Source organism: Xyrauchen texanus, unplaced genomic scaffold, assembly GCF_025860055.1.
Source record: "Xyrauchen texanus isolate HMW12.3.18 unplaced genomic scaffold, RBS_HiC_50CHRs HiC_scaffold_304, whole genome shotgun sequence".
NCBI lineage: Eukaryota > Metazoa > Chordata > Actinopteri > Cypriniformes > Catostomidae > Xyrauchen > Xyrauchen texanus.
Genome location: NW_026266272.1, coordinates 17,974 through 29,033, shown reverse-complemented (window position 1 = coordinate 29,033; position 11,060 = coordinate 17,974). Strand labels below are relative to the sequence as shown.

The following is an 11,060-nucleotide window of genomic DNA, read 5'->3' as shown; positions in this document are numbered from 1 at the left end:
GATTGCAGTTTCTTTCCCGGTATCACCTACAGAGGGGACTTTAAGGGAGTTTTTTTGCAGGGGGAGTTAAAGGCCTCAAAATGCTCTCATAGCCTCTCGCTCTGTGTTCTCCAGGCATATGTCAACACGAAGAGTGCTTCGGAAACTTCTAGATTTTCTGGAAATCAATGCTTAGGTGCTCATTAGTTACAGCTTGCCTGGTGCTAATCACACCTAGATTGCAGTTTCTTTCCCGGTATCACCTACAGAGGGGACTTTAAGGGAGTTTTTTTGCAGGGGGAGTTAAAGGCCTCAAAATGCTCTCATAGCCTCTCGCTCTGTGTTCTCCAGGCATATGTCAACATGAAGAGTGCTTCGGAAACTGCCAGTGTTGCTGAAATGACTAAGGTGGGTGAGAATTAGACTGAAGATCCATCCTCTTTAGGTTCCACAGTGTAGTAGCTAGCACTCTGAATCCAGCAATCCGACTTCAAATCTCAATGGGACTATTAAGGTGCGTACACACTGCCAGCGACATCGCGCTCGACAGCAACTCTATACCATTCATTTTCAATGCGAGCACAGCGACTTCCGGCGACACGAGCTGTCGCGACCATTGGCGCTAGATGTGGGCATGTCCAGCGACGCGACAAAGTTGAGAAAAGTTAAACTTTGGAGCGACTAACGGACGCGACAGCCAATAGGAGAGAAGACTGGAGAGCTCACGTGATCCTTTCTCTCTCTCTTCAGCTCCTGCAGTAACTGAAAGATGGATGAATGGCTAATTCTTGCTGTTAGAAATTTTCCAGTGCTCTATGATATTTCTCTTCCCACGTACAAGGACATTTTTAAGAAAAATACTGCGTGTAAAGGTGTATCTGAGATCACAGGGATTTTATGGACCCAGACAGACCGGCATTTGAATTTTCGCCGCAGATAAACAGCCGCTATGGCAAACAGCACGCCTTGTTTGTCATTCATCTTTGATATAAAGCATTTTATGTACTGATTCCATTTATATTTAGTCTTTTCCCTCCAAAATTTTTATTTTTAGTGGCAAGAAAAGAGATTCGCTGTCAACAGCAATGGAATGACATCCGTGAATGTCATTTATAAACGTTACTAGGCAACCAGTAGTGGGAACACCCACTAGCGACTTCACCGCCAGCAACTGGCAACCTGCAGCGTTAAAGTCGCTGGCAGTGTGTACGCACCTTTAATGGTGAATAAGTGAGAAATCAATCTTTTCACGTGTATGAAGCTTACAAAATGTAATTATTGCCTACAAGATCTTTCTGCTCTATAAAACCAACGAGGCAAGGAAGTGCAACTTAAATCGAACCACAACATCCACTGTTGATATTTCCACTTTCATCTATTGTTTTTAACCTGTGATTACCCCTTTTTCTTGCACTTTTTATGACAAGAAGAAATCAATTGCAAGTGTTGTCACCTAATTAGTGCAAATAACTCCAAGAGTATGAGCACGTTGCGTGTTCAGAGTATGCGTATTTAGAACACTCTGGCCGCATATTTTCAGTGCTCAACTTTCAGCTGATGACAAATTTTTATACTGTCAAGTAGAGATATATTCTGGATTTTCATTGGCAGGTACTTTGCAGCCCATAGGTCAAGAAAGGTGGCTCGTTGGTCTATGGGTATGATTCTCGCTTTGGATGCGAGAGGTCTCGGGTTCAAATCCCGGACGAGCCCACTGTATACCATGTGCAGCTGGTTTGTGAGGAAGGTCTGCAGCAGGGGACTTCTTGGATTTAGGTAGTCTTTTTCTAGCGTACTGCACCTAACATTTTTTTATTACTAGATTTACAGGAAATCAATGCTAAGGTGCTTATTAGTTACAGCTTGCCTGGTGCTAATCACACCTAGATTGCAGTTTCTTTCCCTGTATCACCTACAGAGGGGACTTTAAGGGAGTTTTTTTGCAGGGGGAGCTAAAGGCCTCAAAATGCTCTCATAGCCTCTCGCTCTGTGTTCTCCAGGCATATGTCAACATGAAGAGTACTTCGGAAACTGCCAGTGTTGCTGAAATGACTAAGGTGGGTGAGAATTAGACTGAAGATCCATCCTCTTTAGGTTCCAGGGTGTAGTAGCTAGCACTCTGAATCCAGCAATCCGACTTCAAATCTCAATGGGACCATTAATGGTGAATAAGTGAGAAATCAATCTGTTCATGTGTATGAAGCTTACAAAATGTAATTATTGCCTACAAGATCTTTCTGCTCTATAAAACCAACGAGGCAAGGAAGTGCAACTTAAATCGAACCACAACATCCACTGTTGATATTTCCACTTTCATCTATTGTTTTTAACCTGTGATTACCCCTTTTTCTTGCACTTTTTATGACAACAACAAATCAATTGCAGTTGGTTTGTGAGGAAGGTCTGAAGCATGGGACTTCTTGGATTTAGGTTGTCTTTTTCTAGCGTACTGCACCTCACATTTTTTATCACTAGATTTTCAGGAAATCAATGCTAAGGTGCTTATTAGTTACAGCTTGCCTGGCGCTAATGACACCTAGATTGCAGTTTCTTTCCCGGTATCACCTACAGAGGGAACTTTAAGGGAGTTTTTTTGCAGGGGGAGTTAAAGGCCTCAAAATGCTCTCATAGCCTCTCGCTCTGTTTTCTCCAGGCATATGTCAACATGAAGAGTGCTTCAGAAACTGCCAGTGTTGCTGAAATGACTAAGGTGGGTGAGAATTAGACTGAAGATCCATCCTCTTTAGGTTCCACGGTGTAGTAGCTAGCACTCTGAATCCAGCAATCCGACTTCAAATCTCAATGGGACCATTAATGGTGAATAAGTGAGAAATCAATCTGTTCATGTGTATGAAGCTTACAAAATGTAATTATTGCCTACAAGATCTTTCTGCTCTATAAAACCAACGAGGCAAGGAAGTGCAACTTAAATCGAACCACAACATCCACTGTGATTACCCCTTTTTCTTGCACTTTTTATGACAACAACAAATCAATTGCAGTTGGTTTGTGAGGAAGGTCTGAAGCAGGGGACTTCTTGGATTTAGGTTGTCTTTTTCTAGCGTACTGCACCTCACATTTTTTATCACTAGATTTTCAGGAAATCAATGCTATGGTGCTTATTAGTTACAGCTTGCCTGGTGCTAATCACACCTAGATTGCAGTTTCTTTCCCGGTATCTTATGGGAGTTTTTTTGCAGGTGGAGTTAAAGGCCTCAAAATGCTCTCATAGCCTCTCGCTCTGTGTTCTCCAGGCATAGGTCAACATGAATAGTGCTTCGGAAACTGCCAGTGTTGCTGAAATGACTAAGGTGGGTGAGAATTAGACTGAAGATCCATCCTCTTTAGGTTCCACGGTGTAGTAGCTAGCACTCTGAATCCAGCAATCCGACTTCAAATCTCAATGGGACTATTAAGGTGCATACACACTGCCAGCGACATCGCGCACGACAGCGACTCAATACCATTCATTTTCAATGCGAGCACAGCGACTTCCGGCGACACGAGCTGTCGCGACCATTGGCGCTAGATGTGGGCATGTCCAGCGACGCGACGAAGTTGAGAAAAGTTAAACTTTGGAGCGACTAACGGACGCGACAGCCAATAGGAGAGAAGACGGGAGAGCTCACGTGATCCTTTCTCTCTCTCAGCTCCTGCAGTAACGGAAAGATGGATGAATGGCTAATTCTTGCTGTTAGAAATTTTCCAGTGCTCTATGATATTTCTCTTCCCACGTACAAGGACATTTTTAAGAAAAATACTGCGTGGAAAGGTGTATCTGAGATCACGGGGATTTTATGGACCCAGACAGACCGGCATTTGAATTTTTGCCGCAGATAAACAGCCGCTATGGCAAACAGCATGCCTTGTTTCTCATTCATCTTTGATATAAAGCATTTTATGTACTGATTCCATTTATATTTAGTCTTTTCCCTCCAAAATATTTATTTTTAGTGGCAAGAAAAGAGATTCGCTGTCAACAGCAATGGAATGACATCCGTGAATGTCATTTATAAACGTTACTAGGCAACCAGTAGTGGGAACACCCACTAGCGACTTCACCGCCAGCAACTGGCGACCTGCAGCGATAAAGTCGCTGGCAGTGTGTACGCACCTTTAATATTAAATAAGTGAGAAATCAATCTGTTCATGTGTATGAAGCTTACAAAATGTTATTATTGCCTACAAGATCTTTCTGCTCTATAAAACCAACGAGGCAAGGAAGTGCAACTTAAATCGAACCACAACATCCACTGTTGATATTTCCACTTTCATCTACTGTTTTTAACCTGTGATTACCCCTTTTTCTTGCACTTTTTATGACAAGAAGAAATCAATTGCAAGTGTTGCCACCTAATTAGTGCAAATAACTCCAAGAGTATGAGCACGTTGCGTGTTCAGAGTATGCGCATTTAGAACACTCTGGCCGCATATTTTCAGTGCTCAACTTTCAGCTGATGACAAATTTTTATACTGTCAAGTAGAGATATATTCTGGATTTTCATTGGCAGGTACTTTGCAGCCCATAGGTCAAAAAAGGTGGCTCGTTGGTCTAGGGGTATGATTCTCGCTTTGGGTGCGAGAGGTCCGGGTTCAAATCCCGGATGAGCCCGCTGTATACCATGTGCAGTTGGTTTGTGAGGAAGGACTGCAGCAGGGGACTTCTTTGATTCAGGTTGTCTTTTTCTAGCGTACTGCACCTCACATTTTTTATTACTAGATTTTCAGGAAATCAATGCTAAGGTGCTTATTAGTTACAGCTTGCCTGGTGCTAATCACACCTAGATTGCAGTTTCTTTCCGGTATCACCTACAGAGGGGACTTTAAGGGAGTTTTTTTGCAGGGGCAGTTAAACGCCTCAAAATGATCTCATAGCCTCTCGCTCTGTGTTCTCCAGGCATATGTCAACATGAAGAGTGCTTCGGGAACTGCCAGTGTTGCTGAAATGACTAAGGTGGGTGAGAATTAGACTGAAGATCCATCCTCTTTAGGTTCCACGGTGTAGTAGCTAGCACTCTGAATCCAGCAATCCGACTTCATATCTCAATGGGACCATTAATGGTGAATAAGTGAGAAATCAATCTGTTCATGTGTATGAAGCTTACAAAATGTTATTATTGCCTACAAGATCTTTCTGCTCTATAAAACCAACGAGGCAAGGAAGTGCAACTTAAATCGAACCACAACATCCACTGTTGATATTTCCACTTTCATCTACTGTTTTTAACCTGTGATTACCCCTTTTTCTTGCACTTTTTATGACAAGAAGAAATCAATTGCAAGTGTTGCCACCTAATTAGTGCAAATAACTCCAAGAGTATGAGCACGTTGCGTGTTCAGAGTATGCGCATTTAGAACACTCTGGCCGCATATTTTCAGTGCTCAACTTTCAGCTGATGACAAATTTTTATACTGTCAAGTAGAGATATATTCTGGATTTTCATTGGCAGGTACTTTGCAGCCCATAGGTCAAAAAAGGTGGCTCGTTGGTCTAGGGGTATGATTCTCGCTTTGGGTGCGAGAGGTCCCGGGTTCAAATCCCGGATGAGCCCACTGTATACCATGTGCAGTTGGTTTGTGAGGAAGGACTGCAGCAGGGGACTTCTTTGATTCAGGTTGTCTTTTTCTAGCGTACTGCACCTCACATTTTTTATTACTAGATTTTCAGGAAATCAATGCTAAGGTGCTTATTAGTTACAGCTTGCCTGGTGCTAATCACACCTAGATTGCAGTTTCTTTCCGGTATCACCTACAGAGGGGACTTTAAGGGAGTTTTTTTGCAGGGGAGTTAAAGGCCTCAAAATGCTCTCATAGCCTCTCGCTCTGTGTTCTCCAGGCATATGTCAACACGAAGAGTGCTTCGAAACTTCTAGATTTTCAGGAAATCAATGCTACACACTGCCAGCGACATCGCGCACGCGACAGCGACTCAATACCATTCATTTTCAATGCGAGCACAGCGACTTCCGGCGACACGAGCTGTCGCGACCATTGCCGCTAGATGTGGGCATGTCCAGCGACGCGACAAAGTTGAGAAAAGTTAAACTTTGGAGCGACTAACGGACGCGACAGCCAATAGGAGAGAAGACGGGAGAGCTCACGTGATCCTTCTCTCTCTCTCTCAGCTCCTGCAGTAACTGAAAGATGGATGAATGGCTAATTCTTGCTGTTAGAAATTTTCCAGTGCTCTATGATATTTCTCTTCCCACGTACAAGGACATTTTTAAGAAAAATACTGCGTGGAAAGGTGTATCTGAGATCACGGGGATTTTATGGACCCAGACAGACCGGCATTTGAATTTTCGCCGCAGATAAACAGCCGCTATGGCAAACAGCGCGCCTTGTTTCTCATTCATCTTTGATATAAAGCATTTTATGTACTGATTCCATTTATATTTAGTCTTTTCCCTCCAAAATATTTATTTTTAGTGGCAAGAAAAGAAATTCGCTGTCAACAGCAATGGAATGACATCCGTGAATGTCATTTATAAACGTTACTAGGCAACCAGTAGTGGGAACACCCACTAGCGACTTCACCGCCAGCAACTGGCGACCTGCAGCGATAAAGTCAGCTGGCAGTGTGTACGCACCTTTAATATTAAATAAGTGAGAAATCAATCTGTTCATGTGTATGAAGCTTACAAAATGTTATTATTGCCTACAAGATCTTTCTGCTCTATAAAACCAAAGAGGCAAGGAAGTGCAACTTAAATCGAACCACAACATCCACTGTTGATATTTCCACTTTCATCTATTGTTTTTAACCTGTGATTACCCCTTTTTCTTGCACTTTTAATGACAACAACAAATCAATTGCAGTTGGTTTGTGAGGAAGGTCTGCAGCAGGGGACTTCTTGGATTTAGGTAGTCTTTTTCTAGCGTACTGCACCTCACATTTTTTATTACTAGATTTTCAGGAAATCAATGCTAAGGTGCTTATTAGTTACAGCTTGCCTGGTGCTAATCACACCTAGATTGCAGTTTCTTTCCCTGTATCACCTACAGAGGGACTTTAAGGGAGTTTTTTTGCAGGGGAGCTAAAGGCCTCAAAATGCTCTCATAGCCTCTCGCTCTGTGTTCTCCAGGCATATGTCAACATGAAGAGTGCTTCAGAATCTGCCAGTGTTGCTGAAATGACTAAGGTGGGTGAGAATTAGACTGAAGATCCATCCTCTTTAGGTTCCAGGGTGTAGTAGCTAGCACTCTGAATCCAGCAATCCGACTTCAAATCTCAATGGGACCATTAATGGTGAATAAGTGAGAAATCAATCTGTTCATGTGTATGAAGCTTACAAAATGTAATTATTGCCTACAAGATCTTTCTGCTCTATAAAACCAACGAGGCAAGGAAGTGCAACTTAAATCGAACCACAACATCCACTGTTGATATTTCCACTTTCATCTACTGTCTTTAACCTGTGATTACCCCTTTTTCTTGCACTTTTTATGACAACAACAAATCAATTGCAGTTGGTTTGTGAGGAAGGTCTGCAGCAGGGGACTTCTTGGATTTAGGTTGTCTTTTTCTAGCGTACTGCACCTCACAATTTTTATTACTAGATTTTCAGGAAATCAATGCTAAGGTGCTTATTAGTTACAGCTTGCCTGGTGCTAATCACACCTAGATTGCAGTTTCTTTCCCGGTATCACCTACAGAGGGGACTTTAAGGGAGTTTTTTTGCAGGGGGAGTTAAAGGCCTCAAAATGCTCTCATAGCCTCTCGCTCTGTGTTCTCCAGGCATATGTCAACATGAAGAGTGCTTCGGGAACTGCCAGTGTTGCTGAAATGACTAAGGTGGGTGAGAATTAGACTGAAGATCCATCCTCTTTAGGTTCCACGGTGTAGTAGCTAGCACTCTGAATCCAGCAATCCGACTTCATATCTCAATGGGACCATTAATGGTGAATAAGTGAGAAATCAATCTGTTCATGTGTATGAAGCTTACAAAATGTAATTATTGCCTACAAGATCTTTCTGCTCTATAAAACCAACGAGGCAAGGAAGTGCAACTTAAATCGAACCACAACATCCACTGTTGATATTTCCACTTTCATCTACTGTTTTTAACCTGTGATTACCCCTTTTTCTTGCACTTTTAATGACAACAACAAATCAATTGCAGTTGGTTTGTGTGGAAGGTCTGCAGCAGGGGACTTCTTGGATTTAGGTAGTCTTTTTCTAGCGTACTGCACCTCACATTTTTTTATTACTAGATTTTCAGGAAATCAATGCTAAGGTGCTTATTAGTTACAGCTTGCCTGGTGCTAATCACACCTAGATTGCAGTTTCTTTCCCTGTATAACCTACAGAGGGGACTTTAAGGGAGTTTTTTTGCAGGGGAGCTAAAGGCCTCAAAATGCTCTCATAGCCTCTCGCTCTGTGTTCTCCAGGCATATGTCAACATGAAGAGTGCTTCGGGAACTGCCAGTGTTGCTGAAATGACTAAGGTGGGTGAGAATTAGACTGAAGATCCATCCTCTTTAGGTTCCACGGTGTAGTAGCTAGCACTCTGAATCCAGCAATCCGACTTCATATCTCAATGGGACCATTAATGGTGAATAAGTGAGAAATCAATCTGTTCATGTGTATGAAGCTTACAAAATGTTATTATTGCCTACAAGATCTTTCTGCTCTATAAAACCAACGAGGCAAGGAAGTGCAACTTAAATCGAACCACAACATCCACTGTTGATATTTCCACTTTCATCTACTGTTTTTAACCTGTGATTACCCCTTTTTCTTGCACTTTTTATGACAACAACAAATCAATTGCAGTTGGTTTGTGAGGAAGGTCTGCAGCAGGGGACTTCTTGGATTTAGGTTGTCTTTTTCTAGCGTACTGCACCTCACATTTTTTATTACTAGATTTTCAGGAAATCAATGCTAAGGTGCTTATTAGTTACAGCTTGCCTGGTGCTAATCACACCTAGATTGCAGTTTCTTTCCTGGTATCACCTACAGAGGGGACTTTAAGGGAGTTTTTTTGCAGGGGGAGTTAAAGGCCTCAAAATGCTCTCATAGCCTCTCGCTCTGTGTTCTCCAGGCATATGTCAACATGAAGAGTGCTTCGGGAACTGCCAGTGTTGCTGAAATGACTAAGGTGGGTCAGAATTGGACTGAAGATCCATCCTCTTTAGGTTCCACGGTGTAGTAGCTAGCACTCTGAATCCAGCAATTCGACTTCATATCTCAATGGGACCATTAATGGTGAATAAGTGAGAAATCAATCTGTTCATGTGTATGAAGCTTACAAAATGTTATTATTGCCTACAAGATCTTTCTGCTCTATAAAACCAACGAGGCAAGGAAGTGCAACTTAAATCGAACCACAACATCCACTGTTGATATTTCCACTTTCATCTACTGTTTTTAACCTGTGATTACCCCTTTTTCTTGCACTTTTTATGACAAGAAGAAATCAATTGCGAGTGTTGCCACGGTCCGGGTATCGTTCGTTCATTTGTTTTTGCTTTCATATATAAAAACGAAAAACGAGAAAACTACTCCTTTTTTCGTTTTTTCGTTTTTTGAAAAACGAAAAAACTAAATTATGACTTGATTTTTGGTTTTCCGTTCTTGCACGGAAATCAGAAAAACGACTTGATATTCCGATTTTCCCCTGTGGGTGGGGCTAAATCTGATTGGCAGGATATGCATTCATTGTTTTTCAAATTAAGAGTTTTCCAAACACTGTATTTGTTAGCCTGTAAAATTAATAGTCTATATGCATGCTATTTGTCACCCAATTATTTGGCTTCACTGACTGAAAAAATCTATTGAAATAGCCTAAATTCAAGCCTAAAAGCCTGTTCACGCACTGACAGTTGTCATTATACAAATTTAAATAATACATTTATTCTTTGTTTTAGATGTTTTTATGAACTTAAATTCTTATGAATAATATATTTTCTATAATGTCTATTTGTTATTTATGGCCTGTATGCACATACACATAAATATGCTTTGAGGTTCCTAGTAATATGCCACATGCAGGCTATAGTCAAAGTTTAGTGCTATATTACATCGTCATTATAATACAATATAATGCAGGATTGTCATCTGTCCTCTTATGTCAGATTCTTAAATTTAGTCAACAAATTCAATCAGAATGCAAAGACACTGTGTTTGGTGTATGGTTACTATGACCAAATAAAAGGAAGTCGGTATCAATATAATACATTTTTGGATTGAGATTTTGGATTGAGATTGACCCAGGCTGTTTAGCCTGTGTCATGTGGATTTACACATACACAGCAAATTATAATTGCATAAATTATGTTAAGAGATTAATGTTTTAAATGTAAAAAATTGTATGTAGAAATATGAAATTATTGGAAAAAAAATGAAACGTCTACTTTTTAACTATATGAAACTAACACCGCCATTAGGTGGCGGCAAGTCTCTAATGAGGGAGTTGATTCCTTTATTCCAGGGGTCGACAAGTAAGGTTGGCATCGGGCCAAAAAATATTTTTGACACTAGATGGCTGGCCAGAACATAGTCAATGGATAATTTAAGAAATTAATTGATGAAAAATGCAACTAGAATTGCATGTGACAGACTGTTACAGTGTCTTTTGTAACTGGTGGTGAGCTGTTACTCTGTTAAATCCTGTAGTAGGACAGTCATTAACAAAAAGCCACATTTGTGTGGGGGTGTCCGGGTTTTACACTGAATACATTAATAAAGCAGTAGGGATGAGTCACGATTTTCGAATATTCGATTTGTTGATTTAATTATAGAATATTGAATAGGTCGTGCGATTATTGTCTAAAAAAAGATTGATGAAGTGTTTCTGCCAAATGCCTCTGTTGCAGCAGATATGTATCATCAAGAAGTTGGGTCAGCTCTGACCAGGTTGTCCATGTTTGGCAGTAATCCCATCACATCAGTAGAGGACAGAGCCAGTGTGGAACAGCACTTCACAGAACAGTGGCCTGACATTTCTGTTCTTTTTGATGAGACAGTGAACTACAATGGCACACCTTTCAAAAATGCGTTGATGTGTCTAATAAACACAACAAAAAGATTTGCCTAAAAATTGTTCATGTTTTATTGATTATCTGATGTTTCAACGATT

The 11,060-nt window shown here is 41.0% G+C and overlaps 3 non-coding genes across 3 annotated transcripts; all 3 read left to right on the top strand.

Annotated features, from left to right (window-relative positions):
- The first annotated feature begins 1,620 nt into the window (after positions 1 to 1,620).
- On the top strand, positions 1,621 to 1,692 carry trnap-ugg (transfer RNA proline (anticodon UGG)). The gene has a single exon. It is a non-coding gene; the product is annotated as a tRNA-Pro (tRNA).
- A 2,828-nt stretch (positions 1,693 to 4,520) lies between these two features.
- Positions 4,521 to 4,591, top strand: trnap-ugg (transfer RNA proline (anticodon UGG)). The gene has a single exon. It is a non-coding gene; the product is annotated as a tRNA-Pro (tRNA).
- An 868-nt stretch (positions 4,592 to 5,459) lies between these two features.
- Positions 5,460 to 5,531, top strand: trnap-ugg (transfer RNA proline (anticodon UGG)). The gene has a single exon. It is a non-coding gene; the product is annotated as a tRNA-Pro (tRNA).
- The last annotated feature ends 5,529 nt before the right edge of the window (positions 5,532 to 11,060 follow it).